The 14,956-nt window shown below is 44.2% G+C and overlaps 1 long non-coding RNA gene across 1 annotated transcript; it reads left to right on the plus strand.

Moving 5' to 3' along the window:
* Positions 1–7,643: 7,643 nt before the first annotated feature.
* LOC133271749 (uncharacterized) lies at positions 7,644–14,311 on the plus strand. Its single transcript, XR_009744233.1, has 3 exons — positions 7,644–7,706; positions 8,426–8,580; positions 12,919–14,311. It is a non-coding gene; the product is annotated as an uncharacterized LOC133271749 (long non-coding RNA).
* Positions 14,312–14,956: the final 645 nt, after the last annotated feature.

Raw genomic sequence — 14,956 nt, forward strand, 5'->3', positions numbered from 1 at the left:
GGTATAAAACTCCAGTGCAGGAGAGTCACCTCAATTAACCTTGGCTGGTGACATGTGTTCCAAACAGGAGAGCTGTGAAGAAAGTTCCAGTATAATTTGCAGAAAACCCTCCAGCACATTAAACGTGGTGTTGTTTCTTCCTCTAAAATATAGCACATAATAAGGCAGGGATAATTTCCCACAGATTTGTGATACAAGAAACCAGCTCCAGTTCTTCGACATTTCCAGCTGTAAGAACTGCTCCACATTGGCTCTCTCCTTGCGGGTGGATTTTGCTCTGTCCTTGTGAAGGTCAATTCCTCCTTCCTCCACCCTCACACAGGTCTGCTGTCTGCCAAACACTGCTGCTCCACTGGCCGAGCCTCCCTGGCACTGTTGGCTGGCGCAGGTTTTCTGTGCAAACACTGTACAAAGGGACAGATATTAGGTCAGTGCTAGTGTCAGTCAAGAGAAGTCTTGAGCCTCCTTCTTGCAGGATGACTCACAGAGCAGGTGGAGATTACGGATGAGTGGCTTTAGTGATACTTCCTTTGCAGAGCCCTTGTCTAAATCAGCGCAGATTGCCATAAGAGGCAATACAGCTTTTTGCTCTGATGATTGGAGAACCCAGCCAAGGGATTCACTGAGCTTCAGACTCATGCATGTTAGATGAAGAAATCTGGGCATGTCCCTCTTTATTCTTCATATAATTAGCAGAAGGAGATGGGCATTTCCCAGCACTGGCTTATTCCACCCTAGCACAGGGTGTGCAGGATTTGCCACAACTGAATTTAGTGGCAGCTCAGGGTGATTAGCTCTATTCTTTTTTCTATTTTCTAGATGTTTACACTTGGGCATCTGAAATCTCTCAGTTCTCTCTCACGAATACCACAGGGACACAGCACTTGAAGAGATCTGGGAAATTTTTTTGTTGCTAGAATCATATGCCCATGTACTGATCAGAGGCACCTGGAAAGCAGTTTGACTACTATAGGAAAACATTTGTTTGATACTCCTTTTACAAGTTACGGTGCTTTGATGGCAAGAAACAATTATCCAGTTCCACTCTACATGTAGCTGTGAGTGCTTTGTTCATGCATTGACTCCTCTGTGCTTTGCACAGTTGTTTTTCTCCGTCTGGAGATTATCTGCCAGATATATTATTGAAGGGAAACATTTTTGGTTCAGTTTTTGCTAGGTCACATGTCACATACTCTTTGAACAGTGTCTCCTCATCAACCTGGTCATTCTTCCCTGCATTCATCGGCTGCTGAGTGCATCTTCCTGAACACGCGTGTTCACGATAGTACACGCTGTTTCAGCTCAAGTGAAATAAAAATCAACAATGGCACATTTTCCTGCCTTTACTGGGATGAAGGATAAATTACTGGACTGACACATCTCCAAACGACTGGATTTTTTCATGATTACATAGTGTTCCCAGGGCTCATATTTGCCCTGTGGCTGACTCACATCCTTCTATCCACCCCCTCTTTTGTTTTTTCCACAAGAGGAGGGTCATGCATCTGTGCTTTATTGTGAGCCTTTATGGCAGTGCTTATGCTGATGAGGCTCTAGACCAGCTTGCACCCTGGAAAGAACTGCCTGGAGCCCTCCAAAATGGTGTTAAGAGTGAAATACAAGCCTTACAGAGAAGCAGATAATCAGCTTCTGGGCTTGGTCTGGCTCTCTTTTACCTAGCAATGTGGAGATAGACTCATAGAATCATAGAATAGTTAGGGCTGGAATAGTTAGGGTTGGAAAGGACCTCAAGATCATCTAGTGCCAACCCCCCTGACATGGGCAGGGGCACCTCACACTAAACCATCTCACCCAAGGCTCTGTTCAACACCGCCAGGGGTGGAGCATTCACAACCTCCCTGGGCAACCCATTCCAGTGCCTCACCACCCTCACAATACAGAACTTCTTCCTTATACCTAATCTGAACTTCCCCTGTTTGAGTTTTAACCTATTACCCCTTGTCTTGTCACTACAGTCTCTAATGAAGAGTCCCTCTCCAGCATCCCTATAGGCCCCCTTCAGATACTGGAAGGCTGCTATGAGGTCTTCACGCAGCCTTCTCTCCTCCAGGCTGAACAGCCCCAACTTTCTCAGCCTGTCTTCATACGGGAGGTGCTCCAGTCCCCTGATCATCCTCGTGGCCCTCCTCTGGACTTGTTCCAACAGTTTCATGTCCTTTTTATGTTGAGGACACCAGAACTGCACACAATACTCCAGGTGAGGTCTCACGAGAGCAGAGTAGAGGGGCAGGATCACCTCCTTCGACCTGCTGGTCACGCTCCTTTTGATGGAGCCCAGGATACGGTTGGCTTTCTGGGCTGCCAGCGCACACTGCTGGCTCATGTTCATTTTCTCACTGACCAGCACCTGCAGGTCCTTCTCCACAGGGCTGCTCTGAATCTCTGCTCTAAGACGTGTATGCAGTCTTATGTTTTGCACTACTAAATTTTCCCCTGATTTCTGTTTCCCATAGAATTTTTTTTATATTCTCTGTTGTGTGCCCACTTATTGTGATAGGATTGTCAATAAGAAGGTAAAAAGGGGTGAGTTTCAGGTCTGATTCTGGCAGACCCACACTATAAAGCTCCTTCCAGCTTCCAGCTCCTTCCTCCAGCACTACTTGCTGTGACTTTTCTTTAGAGAAGGATGAATGACTGCTAGTTTGTTATTTGTCCTGTCTACCTACATCTCTTCTTCATCTTCTTAAGTAGAAATACGGACCAAGAGCTGGTCAGTAAGTACTCCCCAGCTTGAGAGAGATAGATACTGAAACATTTTGCTTTCCGGTCAATGGATGTCATCACATCAACTGAAGGAGCCTGAAATGGGTTCAAGCAGAATAGGTCTATAAATTAGACGGCAAGAACCAGATTTGGGAAGACCAACATGATCAACACAGTTGAGGGGGAACTTCCTCATCTGCTGCACAAGCATGCACACAAGAGAACGTGAATTGAGAGAAGCAGGAGGTAATGGAAGAAAACAGAACATGCAAGGCAGGAAAAAAAAAGTGGTGAGGAGAAGGGGAACTAGGAAATGAAACAAACAGAAACTTTTTAGAAGGATAACTTATCATAGCATGAGCCAGCTTGTGACACCAGACATGGACTTTTCCTATGGGACAGCTCTCTTTGGCTTTCCACATTTCTGTCAGATGAGAAACGGGTATCAGAAGCTCAGCTAATGACCTGTCCCAGGAGAGGAAGTGTGAAGGGTTGGCCAGGCAGACCCTGGTTCCTAGCTGCTACTGCTGGGAGTATGTGAGATCAAACCCTGGTTCCTAACTGCTGCTGCTGGGAGCATGGGAGACCCAAGGGTCAGAACCTGGCCTCAATGAGGAGGATCAGGGAAAGGTGATGTTGATAGAATTATTACCTTGGTGAATATGATCTTTGTACCTTAATGCATGCTGAAAGATGTTCCCTACTTCCAAGGGTATAGTTATAATTGCTTTCTGGTGTTAACTTCTGGCATCAGTTAAACTTACCACTTCTCCAGCCACAGAAAATTGGAGTAGAGGCACAGACCCAAGGAAAGAAAGAGGGGAGCAAAGGGGAAGAAAATATACACTGTGTGGAAATGAGAGCTAGAAAAAAATAGAAGAAACAGTGGAAAATGCAGAAAAGTATGAGCAAAAGAAAGGAAAGTGATGGAAGAGAGAGGAAAAGAGACACAAAATCTTACTGCTAAAGTTCAAGAAGGAAAGGTGTTCAAGGGCAGGGAGGAAAGACACATGCTGCAGCTAGAGAACCTGTATAGAAAAGTTTAATATACATCACGTTCACTATGACTGCTATATAAACCCAATACAACTTAGCACTTACATGATGCATTTTAGAAAAGTGGGGAGGGCAAAGGAGTCTGAGACACTAGTTTAAAAGGGTATGCTAATATAGTAGCAAAGAAGAAGAGAGGTTAAGCATGCACACACCATCCATGTTGTACCACCTGGTCTCAGAGACCCTTGACTGTTCTCTGTACTGGAACAGGTGTATAGGCAGCGACATCTGGGGAAGGTTTGGGTTGAGGTACTGATTACTATGGAGATGTCTATAATAAAGACAGATGAAGCTGCTCTGGTGCACTGGGAGCCTATTTTGGACTGTCCCTGTTGCTATTTGCACTGAGCAAAATCTGCCACTTCTCCACTGTGTGATATTGAGCCACTGACTTAAACGTGTAGCATTTCAATTCCCCATAAATAAAATTTAACAAGTACTATGAACAACTGCATTACTTAAACCAGCAGCTGTAACAGTAATATCCCCTATTGTTAATCTGCAAGTGCAGTGAGCAGGCTTTTATCAGAATTTTGAGGATTTGAGCTGGAAGGAGGGACCTAAGAGTATGAATAATTTTGCCTTGTCACACCAATGTATAAAATCAGTGTAGCTCTACAGAGGTCAGTGAATTCTTCAGATTTCTACAGGTGGAGCTGAATACAAAATGTGAGCAGCCTTGCAGAATTGTGAATAAGACCAAAGGAAATCCTGCGCCAGCACTTAGTAATTTAACTAGACTTCATACTAATAACCACTGCATGCAGTCTGGCGTTTCTAAATATGATCTTTTAAATAAAGCAATGCAAGTACTTAAAATGCAACCATCACACAGCAGCAAAGCGAGTGAGCTCAAACAAGTAAATCCCTAGGTAGAGATGACATAAGCAACATCTTTAAATGATAAACTTTCACCTTTCTGAGCTAATAAAGAAGAAGCCTACCTTCTTGCTAAAAATACACTGTACCAGCAAATTGCATACACTCAAAGTACACATTAAAATGCAGAGAGAACCCTCTGGGATTTGAGGACAAATATGGTCCTGTGCCAGAGCTGACTGATTTAAGACTGTTAAAAGGATGCTTTTAAACAAAAAATATCTGCCAGTCTCTTGTGTCTCCCACTGTGTTAGAACAATTCCATGGTAATGGGATGATGCTGGTACACAGTGACATATGAGAGTAGAAGTCTGTGCTCTTACATTTCCAGTCTCCAGCACCCCAGAGGAAGGACAAGAAAAGCGGTGATTGCCGTCAGTCAGAGTCCTTGAACAGCACAAGGCCTGGAAATGTTAATATACCCAGAAAGATAAAAGTAACTGGAATTCACAGAAAGGACTCAAAAATCACTCCATGTTTTGAGAAGGTCTTTCAGGATGCCTGTCAGGGATGAGTGTCCCAGTCTCCAGGGACAGAGAGTCAGCATGCATCAACTTGGATTGATAAGCTCCTTTTTTCAGAAAATTATCCTAGGAAAGTTCTCAGTGAGCAAAGGCTCTCCAGGTCTACCCTGTAAAAATGGCCCTGCACAGCAGCAGGAAGGTGAGATGGTGTGATATTGTCCAGCAAAATCATTCAGAGCTGACCCTGGCAGTCTAATCCATTGGTGGCCAGTTGCCATGGTGTTTGGACCCAGAGTATCTATGTGAGGGTGCTGCAGGGATCCTGGAAAGCTCAGGTTCCCTGTTGCCTGCTTTCATTTCCGAAAAGATAAACTCCCTGAAGGCTATGAGACTGGAGACCTTGCTGGTCTGTTTGGGCAAGAAGCCTTCGCAGCAACCAGCTGAGCGATGGGAAATTTTTTCTTCAGGATTCTAATGAACTCTGTCCAGTTGTGTATGGCCTTAGCCTTGCCTTAGATGGAAATGGAGCAGAATCAGTCCTTCTGCAGGAATGTCCGCCAGAGGCATGAATAACATGACCTCCTACTTAGATGACAATCCCTTAGCCTGATGTGGCTTGCTTTTACTTCTTAGATAGATAGAAATTAATTCTCTGTGCCCTGTCCCTAGCCTTTCAGGGTTTGCAGCAGGGGCAAGGTGCAGAATCCATAGGACTTTGCCCATCAGAAGCAGCACAAATCTCCAGAGCTCCCCACTGATACCAGAAAGAAACCCTTCTAATGGCTTTGAAATCCCCAGCAAGCTGAGATGTGTCCATGGCTGAGGTCCCTCGGTTATCTTTTGGGAGCTGTTCATTGCTATCTCAGGGCTCCCAAAAAACCAGCAGCAGAACTGGACTGAACTTGGGGTCAGGCACAGGGGAAAGAGGCTGCACAGGCCAGTGAAACCCAGTTGTGAGGGTTATTGCATTAAGTATTAACCAGTTCTAAGGGCTATGGTGTTACTGCTTGTGACCTTGCCTGTAGAGGAAATTAGGGTTAGCTGCATCGGCCATTGCCAGGTGGAGCCAGAGTGGGGGCTGCTGACGTGTTTCTGGAGGGAGAAGACATATTTTTCAACTTACTAATGATGGATTTTTAGTAGGCCAGAAGCTGGGAAAGCATCCAGGTACAGAAAGTGTCTTCATCAGAAAATTAAGTGAATGGGAGCAGAAACACACTGTTGCTGTTCCTTTTCGGGTCATTTTGTTCTGGTGCTTTCAGCCGTATGCATAGAAACTCTTCAAGGAAGATATACAGCTTGAATTGTATGAGGCAATGAATTAATGGTTATCACAAACAGCTCCTGCCACTCACAGACTACAGCCCTGGAGGAGGGAGGAGCAGTAGCAGCATGTTAGGAAATGGATCTGAAGAAAAAATCCTCAGCTGCTCACAGATCACTCCTGCTTTTAACCTGCTTTTAACCTGCTCACCAAAATTTAAGGGTTTTGAAGGTACTCATGGGTGCTGCCCCACTGGAACCTCTTGTGAAAGATGATCCAGAGTCTGAGCCCACCTAATGGAGGTGCGGAGGGATGAGAGAGGCATCTGAGTGTCTGCTGCTGCTGGTAACTACATCCAGGAACTTCCAGAGCTGCCCTAAGCAAAAGGACCCAGGGGATTTATTGATGGGATCCCCAGCAGCCCTTTTGAGGACAATGATTTTCAGCCCTGACTGTAACACCAGCACCTTTGTTTTCTCCCCAGGAGTCTCAGCCCACTGTTTGTTGTTGTGTGTATTTTTACCCTGCTTCATTATAAAAACAAAGTTAAATGGCCGTGTCATCAGCCTGTCATTTCCCTTCACTAACTTATGAGGGTACAAGACAGTTTTGACCACATTTGGCAATGGAGGTTGAAGGTTTTAAGAAAGAGGTCTTTATATTAAAAGGCATGTATGTTTTAAAGTGGTGTTGGAGGGATGAGACCCCCACATTCATTGCCACAGAGAGCAAGAGTCTGCAGCAGAAGCTGAGCAGGCATTTGTCCTGCCAGCTGGACCATCAACATGCTGGTGTATTAAGGGACACAGAAGGGTGTGGGGCTTTTGCACTGGGAACAGGAGCAGGGTACAAGAATATGCCATGGGAAAAACAGATTCAGTGTTTATTCCTGTTACGAAACATCTTGTTTTCCCACAGTACGAGGAAAAGTGATTTCCTGGTAAAGAACTAATGGGTGGAAAGTCAGAATGTGTTTTGGCTTATTTGGAGATGCCACTGGTTTTCACAGACAGAAGAAGCCTGGAAAGGTTTCTCCATAGAAATAGCGTGGTAAGGTCTCAAATCCTCGCCTTGCTCCCCAGCATACACACACACATACCCATTCATACATACACACACAGAACTAGGGTCTCATGAGCAGCAGTTCACAATGATTTTTTTCATTTGTATTGTCTGGCTGGGGTCAGACACGTCTCCATGTGCCTCATGTGGGTGTCTCTGCGTGTTCCAGTTCACAGCGTCCTGCCTATCTACCAAGGACCAAACCTCAAGAATTCAAGAAAATAACCTATATGTGATCTAAGCAAAGGAAATCATTAGTAAGATCTTCTTAAAAGGAGAATTCCTTGGTTCTTAGAAATGTTTGTGTATTAGCCTCACAGCTATTTCTGTCTTTTTCTTTTGCCACATCTGTGAACACACATATGCATGCCCTGGACATACACATGATGGGAACTTTGATTGGGAAAGCAGGCTTAAGAAGGAACAACCTCCTAAGAAAACATTTCAGGTTTGAAAAACAAACAAACCTGGCATCAGCAAAAGCTAAGTGTCTAAATGTACTCAACAAAGCTTTTGCTGTAGGTACGTATAGTCAGCTAAGTTCTCTTACCTATTATGAACAGGATACTTGATGATTCACTTGATCATTCACTCAAAAAATTGCTATATGCTAAGGAACTCACGGCTCCAGATCATACCACACCTGACAGATGAAGTGACACCCAAGCTGAAAAGCTGCTACAAACCTTGCTTATAGATTATTTTTTTATAGGTGCTGAGTGAACTCATAAATGTCCATACATGAGTGCATGCTACCTCCTTACACACCAGGAAAGTGCATTGCCAGTCATAAGGGATGGAAAGAGCACAGCAAGCCACACCATGGGCACAATTCAGGCATTCCAGCTGCAGCCAGCCGTTTTCCTGAGCAAGAATGACCCACACGGGCTGACCTAAGGGAAGCCTGAGAAGCCTAAGAAAAAGCTGTTGGGAAAAGGCTTTCTCACAAGCATTTATTTCCCTTGTTATTGCACAGCCATCTTCGAACTACCGCATGTAGGGCAGGCATGGAATAAGCCTGGTCTGCTGGAGACATTCCTAATCAAACCTGAAGGTGCTCACCTAATGGTCATGGAGCTGTTGTGGGGCACTGCCAGATCTCAGGGTGCAGGCAAACCTCTTTCTCAACAAGTACACACATGCAGTTCTCTGCTCTCACAAATCTTGGGTAGGATGCAGATCATTAACACAACCAGGTTAGGGTGTCTCTATGTCAGTGAGAGGTCTAAATTTCCAGCAGTGATGATTCAAGACTCAATTTAGTCACTACACATAGGGCTCTAGTGCCACTTAGAGGTCCTTCAGCGTTGTCATGGGGCTAATAGACATGACAATGAGTCTTGGGGTACTCAAGAGCATCCCAAATAGCACCAGGCATGATGGATGCTAACGGAGACTCTCCTTTCACAACCAGTCATAAAATCATAGGATAGTTAGGGTTGGAAAGGACCTTAAGATCATCAAGTTCCACCCCCCCTGCCATGGGCAGGGACACCTCACTGTAGATCATGTCATCCAAGGCTCTGTCCAACCTGACCTTGAACACCACCAGGGATGGAACATTCACAACCTCCCTGGGCAACCCATTCCAGTGCCTCACCACCCTTACAGTAAAGAACTTCTTCCTTATATCCTATCTAAACTTCCCCTGTTTAAGTTTTAACCCATTACCCCTTGTCCTGTCACTACAGTCCCTAATGAAGAGTCCCTCCCCAGCATCCCTATAGGTTCCCTTCAGACACTGGAAGGCTGCTATGAGGTCTCCATGCAGCCTTCTCTTCTCCAGGCTGAACAGCCCCACCTTTCTCAGCCTACCTTCATACGGGAGGTGCTCCAGTCCCCTGATCATCCTCGTGGCCCTCCTCTGGACTTGTTCCAACAGTTTCATGTCCTTTTTATGTTGAGGACACCAGAACTGCATACAATACTCCAGGTGAGGTCTCACGAGAGCAGAGTAGAGGGGCAGGATCACCTCCTTCGACCTGCTGGTCACGCTCCTTTTGATGCAGCCCAGGATACGGTTGGCTTTCTGGGCTGTGAGCACGCACTGAAGCTGGCTCATGTTCATTTTCTCATCAACCAACACCCCCAAGTCCTTCTCCACAGGGCTGCTCTGAATCTCTTCTCTGCCCAACCTGTAGCTGTGCCTGGGATTGCTCCAACCCAGGTGTAGGACCTTGCACTTGGCATGGTTAAACTTCATGAGGTTGGCATCAGCCCACCTCACAAGCCTGTCAAGGTCCCTCTGGATGACATTCCTTCCCTCCAGGGTATCAACCGAACCACACAGCTTGGTGTCATCGGCAAACTTGCTGAGGGCGCACTCAATCCCACTGTCCATGTCAGCGACAAAGATGTTAAACCAGACCGGTCCCAACACCGATCCTTGAGGGACACCACTCGTTACTGGTCTCCAACTGGACATTGAGCCATTGACCACAACTTGCAAATGGCCATCCAGCCAGTTCTTTATCCACTGAGTGCTCCACCTATCAAATTGATGTCTCTCCATCTTCTGTCATCTCAGTGACTCATTAAGCTCCCCTGGCTGACATGGAAGTAGGCTTCAGGTTTCCAAACATCCCTAAGCCTTCATTTGTGCTGTCATTTTAAATGGTGCAGGATACCCTGCCTGGCTTACCAGGGCATGGGTCTATGGTAATTACTGTGTCATATCTGCCAGCTTGAAAAGGTGTCATGGGACCACAGGGCATTTCAGATGGCTTCAGGTGACCCCTGCACATGGCTGGAGTTGGTAGCATAGACACCTAGGTGGAGGAATGTAATCTGAACCTGGACCCCACCCCAAATATTTAAATCACATAGACATTTGCAACTGCAACTTCTGCCTCTGAGTTTTCAGTTTAATCAGTATCAGCAAGTCCTCAAATCAACCCAAAAGACAGTCAGGTAAGTTCTTTTCACTTGCCTCCTTCCCAAACTGAAATCCACCAAATCAGGTTGGGAAATTGTACTATTACCGCCTAAGATAGAGACTGAACAGAGGGTTTTGGCATTTGACCATCCAAGATCCTTTCCCAGTCATTTGACATGATGAGCATGTAATAGCAATACAGTCACACTTTGTATTCCAGTTATTGTAACAAATCACTGATATTATATCTGTACAGGTAATCGCTGTATCGTTGATAAGTACAGCCCACAGTGCTCTGTTTGTACAAAGCTTCTACAGCTTTTACCTGTACTTTATTCCAGGTAACCAAATAAACAAATCTAAAATAACTTTAGCCACTCTTAGTCCTGTCTTCATTAGCTCTGCACTATCTTGTATTAATATGCATAATATTGGCTGTCAGGTTTTACGCTCCTGTAAGCCTTAGTCTTTGTGCAGAAATTTTGGTCACAGTACTTTGTGCTAGTTACCTTGCTCCACAATTACTGCCCAACAGCAGGGATTAGTCAGTATTTCAGCACAGTCAAAATCTGATGGGAAATCTTTATGTGCACCTGTTTTTGGCAAAGTATCTTTCCTCCAGTGACTTTCTGTATGGCTGAGTTACGATTCTGACAAGATCACACAGCAAATCCATTCCTGTCTTTTTTGGGGTGATGATGTCTAATGACGTCTTTAGTGTGGGGTATGACAAAAATGTACATGTGAAAAAAGTACCATAGTCTGGCCTGCATAAGACAGTCTTGCATTCAATTGCTCCCATAACTGGGCCTAAAAGTCCTTCAAAGCCAGAAAAGATGGGCCAAAGTATTTCTGCAGGATTTTGAAGCAGTGGGTTAATAGGATGAGGGGTAATGTTTTTAAGGTAAAAGAGGGGAGATTCAGGCTGGACATGAGAAAGAATTTTTTTACAAAGGGGGTGGTGAAACACTGTCTCAGGTTGCCCAGAGAGGTGGTAGATGCACCATCCCTGGAGACATCCAAGGCCAGGTTGGATGTGATTCTGAGCAACCTGGTATAGTTGAAGATGTTGCTGCTCATTTCAGGGGGCTGGACTGGATAACCTTTGAAGGTTCCTTCCAATCCAAACTATTCATGATTCTATGATTCTATTACAGTGTCATTTCCCTCAGAGAAGTAAAAAAATAACTAACAGTATATAAAGATGTTGAAGCGTAGTCTGTGTTTAGATGAGACAGTTGTGAGAAAGACTCAATCCTGCCACCTGAGCATAGACCCATGTTATCCACAGAGAGGTGGAAGTGTCTGGATGTCCATTGCAGCTAGGATGGACAAGATGACAGCCTACACTTGACTTTTCTTTGTCAAAGGTCAAACTGCTTAAAAAAACTCATACAGCCCAAAGGAAGCAGCAGTAGCCCACTGCCTTTTCCCCCTGTACAGCACGAAGGATGTGGTTTTCCTTTTTTATGTGGGACTTGCCACAGTTGTCTTTTCTGCTACCTCAGTTGGAGGATGCCAAACATCCTTATGTGAGGGTGCAGCTGAAGGTCGCATGGAAATTTTGGTTAGCAGAGTATGTATCTCCACGGCTGATTAGTAATGTTTCCCACATGGTGCCTTCATTATTTGCTGCCTAAAAATGGGACTAACTCATGCTACGCTTTGAGGTACAGTCCAACCAGCTTTTGGTTTTGGCTTTGGTGGGGTTTTTTAATCCTCTCACCCTGTCCTGTTGGTGTCCTCCGTTTTTAAAAGCTTCTTTACCTATTTAAGAAACACCTTAGATGAAGACATTGCCGGATCATCTGAATGGCCAAAACAGAAAAAAAAAAACAAACCCACAGGGCTTCTTCCCCTCCTTCTTTAATGGCTGCATCCTCCCTTCTCCTCTCATATTTACAATTTTTTTCTCCCTCCTGATTTCGCTTCTCATTTCTCTGCTTTTTCCTCTTGTATATTCTCTAATGGCAACTCTATCTTCTCCCAGAGTTTCAGATACTGTTTCTCCAGCAGAGCCTCAACCCCAGCTCAGCTTTTCAGCTTTGCATTTAATTCCTTTGACATTTGTTTTTGTGTGCCTATCCACCATCCCAATACAAGTTCTTTAGGATGAACCCCAGATCTTTTCGCCTTGGCCTTTTCTGCATTATCTATCACTGTAGACAACTCCATTTTCTTCTTTCTGTCTTGTAATCTGGACTCTTTTCTCTCCTTCAACCACACTAAATCTTGTCTCATGAATCTTGTAATTTCCTTTTTTAATATAATCAAGACCAGTCTTTTCATTGTCGTCTCCAGTCTTAACACCTGATTCATCTTCTGTCCTTGTGACAATTCCTGCTACAGGCAGCTGTAATGCTGCTAGAATATTTCAGTCAGGGAATAAATCCTGCTCATCTGCATTTTTTTTGTTCGATCTGGATGATTTGTTGCTCTGTGATAAACTGACTTTTCTTCATGGACAAAGTAGACCTCAGATGTGGTCCTTTCTGTGTGCTGTTAACTGTATGGCCAATACCACTTTCAACCTGAGCAATTGTTGAACAAAGCTGTGTATGATATCTTCAATTTCTTTTGCTACTCCATTGCAGGGTCATCTGATCTGTTTTCTACTCTGCAGTAATTATTTCATGTCACTCATTACAAGTGAACAAATCAATTCAGTTTATAAGCTCTGACTCTTCCTACCTGCATACTCACTCCAGTGGACTGTTTCCAGCTTGTGTTCTTCTCTGAGCCACTGACAGGACATGGCTTCACTGGATGGCATGAAGAGAAAGATATTTTTTCTTTACTTGCAAAACAATTGAATGCTAAACCTACTCAAATGAGAAACATGATTATTCCTCTATGTGACTTCTTTATTTGAGCTCTTTCGTTTGCACAGTCTCTCTTCCTCACATATTTTGCACCTTGCCGGTTTAAAACTTTACGTATCTGTAACTCTACTGCTCATGCTGAGCGCATCTGCAATGTGTTGATTAGGAGCCACCTGGAAGATGTGGTAGTCATCACAAACACCTTTGCTTTTCATTCACATCAGTTACAACCCAGGTCTTTAGTATCCCTTCCTCACCCTTCAACTCTTAGAATACGAAAGATTCCCCGTATCTTGTAGAGGTACAAGATACGGGGAATCTTGTAAATGTGTAGGATGTATCCTACAGGAAACTGGTAGAGATGCTTCTCTTTATGTGGTTTAAGTCTTTGTCACTGCAAATAAAATTTCTTTTTGTAAGTACTGAGATGGATTTTACTGGTTTGCACAGCTTGGCCACCTGGGAAATTGCAGCGACAACAAGGATGGAAGGTGCATGCTGCTGCACATAGATTTGTATATGTTGTACCTACATATACACATATGTGTCAGCCCCTGACGGGGGAAATGTTCACCACATCTGAACATCACACGTCCCATGACAAAAGCTGAATGTGCCTGATTCCTCCCAGCAGAGGTCAGTGGTAACCTAGTTGCCAAAATTGCTTGGCGCGTCCAATCAAGAATGCACGCACAAAACTGCCTCGGATAAAGGTGCCCTGCAGAAGAGTGGCTCAGGCAAAGTTGTACACCTAGTGCTGGGAAATTTCATATCTATTTCTCAGTATAGGGCCACAAGCATTTCGCATATGCAATACTGCCTTAGCTTTTTCCTGAGATGTGCACTGAACTTTTCATTATAGTAAATAACACTTATGGCTCACAGCAGCTTCCTTTTCTCATTGGTTCTTTCCCCCCACTTTAGATCATGGTGTTAGTATCACTTCGGCCATTGTGGCCAATTTAACACAAAGTTAAGAATTCCCACAACAGTTTTAGTTGCTATTGAGAGTGCATAATGTATTAAAAAGCTTTCATTTAATGTTTTCTTTCCTCTCCCACTGAAGATGAGAACTATATAAAGTACTCTTTCTTTTTCATTGTTTTTTCCCCCACCTTTATGCCTGAACCCTCCTCCAAGACTCACGCTGCCAATATAATGTATGTATCAGATATAAGAGGCTGGAGACCCTGTTTAATAAACTGCATTGCAGAAGATAATTGTGTGTTGTATTTTTCAGCATCTCTTTTCTGTTTCTTTCTGAAAAGCACTTCAAGCTTTATTTCACATTAGTGTTCAGTACAGCCCAGCCACCAGCTCTGCAACAGAAACAGCGAAGTACAGGTGAATGGGAACAAACAAGCTCAGCTTGCCTCTGCTAATTTATTTCAGATTCACCAACCTTGAACCACTTGATATATGGCAATGACATTCTTGTAATTCACAGTTACTCACCATTTAAACAGCAACTCAAGAGATGCAGAGCATTTCATAGACATTAATGACCCCCTGGAGACCTGCTGACCTAAGGCCAAGGACCCATAACCTTGATTGATCATAAATTCCCAAACCACTGTTTTGGCCAGAGTTCATCATTGCTATTGGAAGCTGAAAGGCATGGGATAATATGTAAGATGTCTGTTTTTTCCCCACTGCCAGGTTCTGTGATGTGCCTGTCCTAAATTACCCCGAAATTCTGGGAACTGCTAGGGAATTGACTTCCTTTGTGTAAGCTCACCATGTTCCGTTTTTACATCTTAACTACTCTGTTTCTCTAATTCAGAGAATAAGCTGCAGCACTCTGTAAGAC

This window comes from Pezoporus flaviventris, unplaced genomic scaffold, assembly GCF_033815535.1.
Source record: "Pezoporus flaviventris isolate CSIRO_AGI_PZ_B2104156 unplaced genomic scaffold, CSIRO_AGI_Pfla_v1 ptg000025l, whole genome shotgun sequence".
Taxonomy (NCBI): domain Eukaryota; kingdom Metazoa; phylum Chordata; class Aves; order Psittaciformes; family Psittacidae; genus Pezoporus; species Pezoporus flaviventris.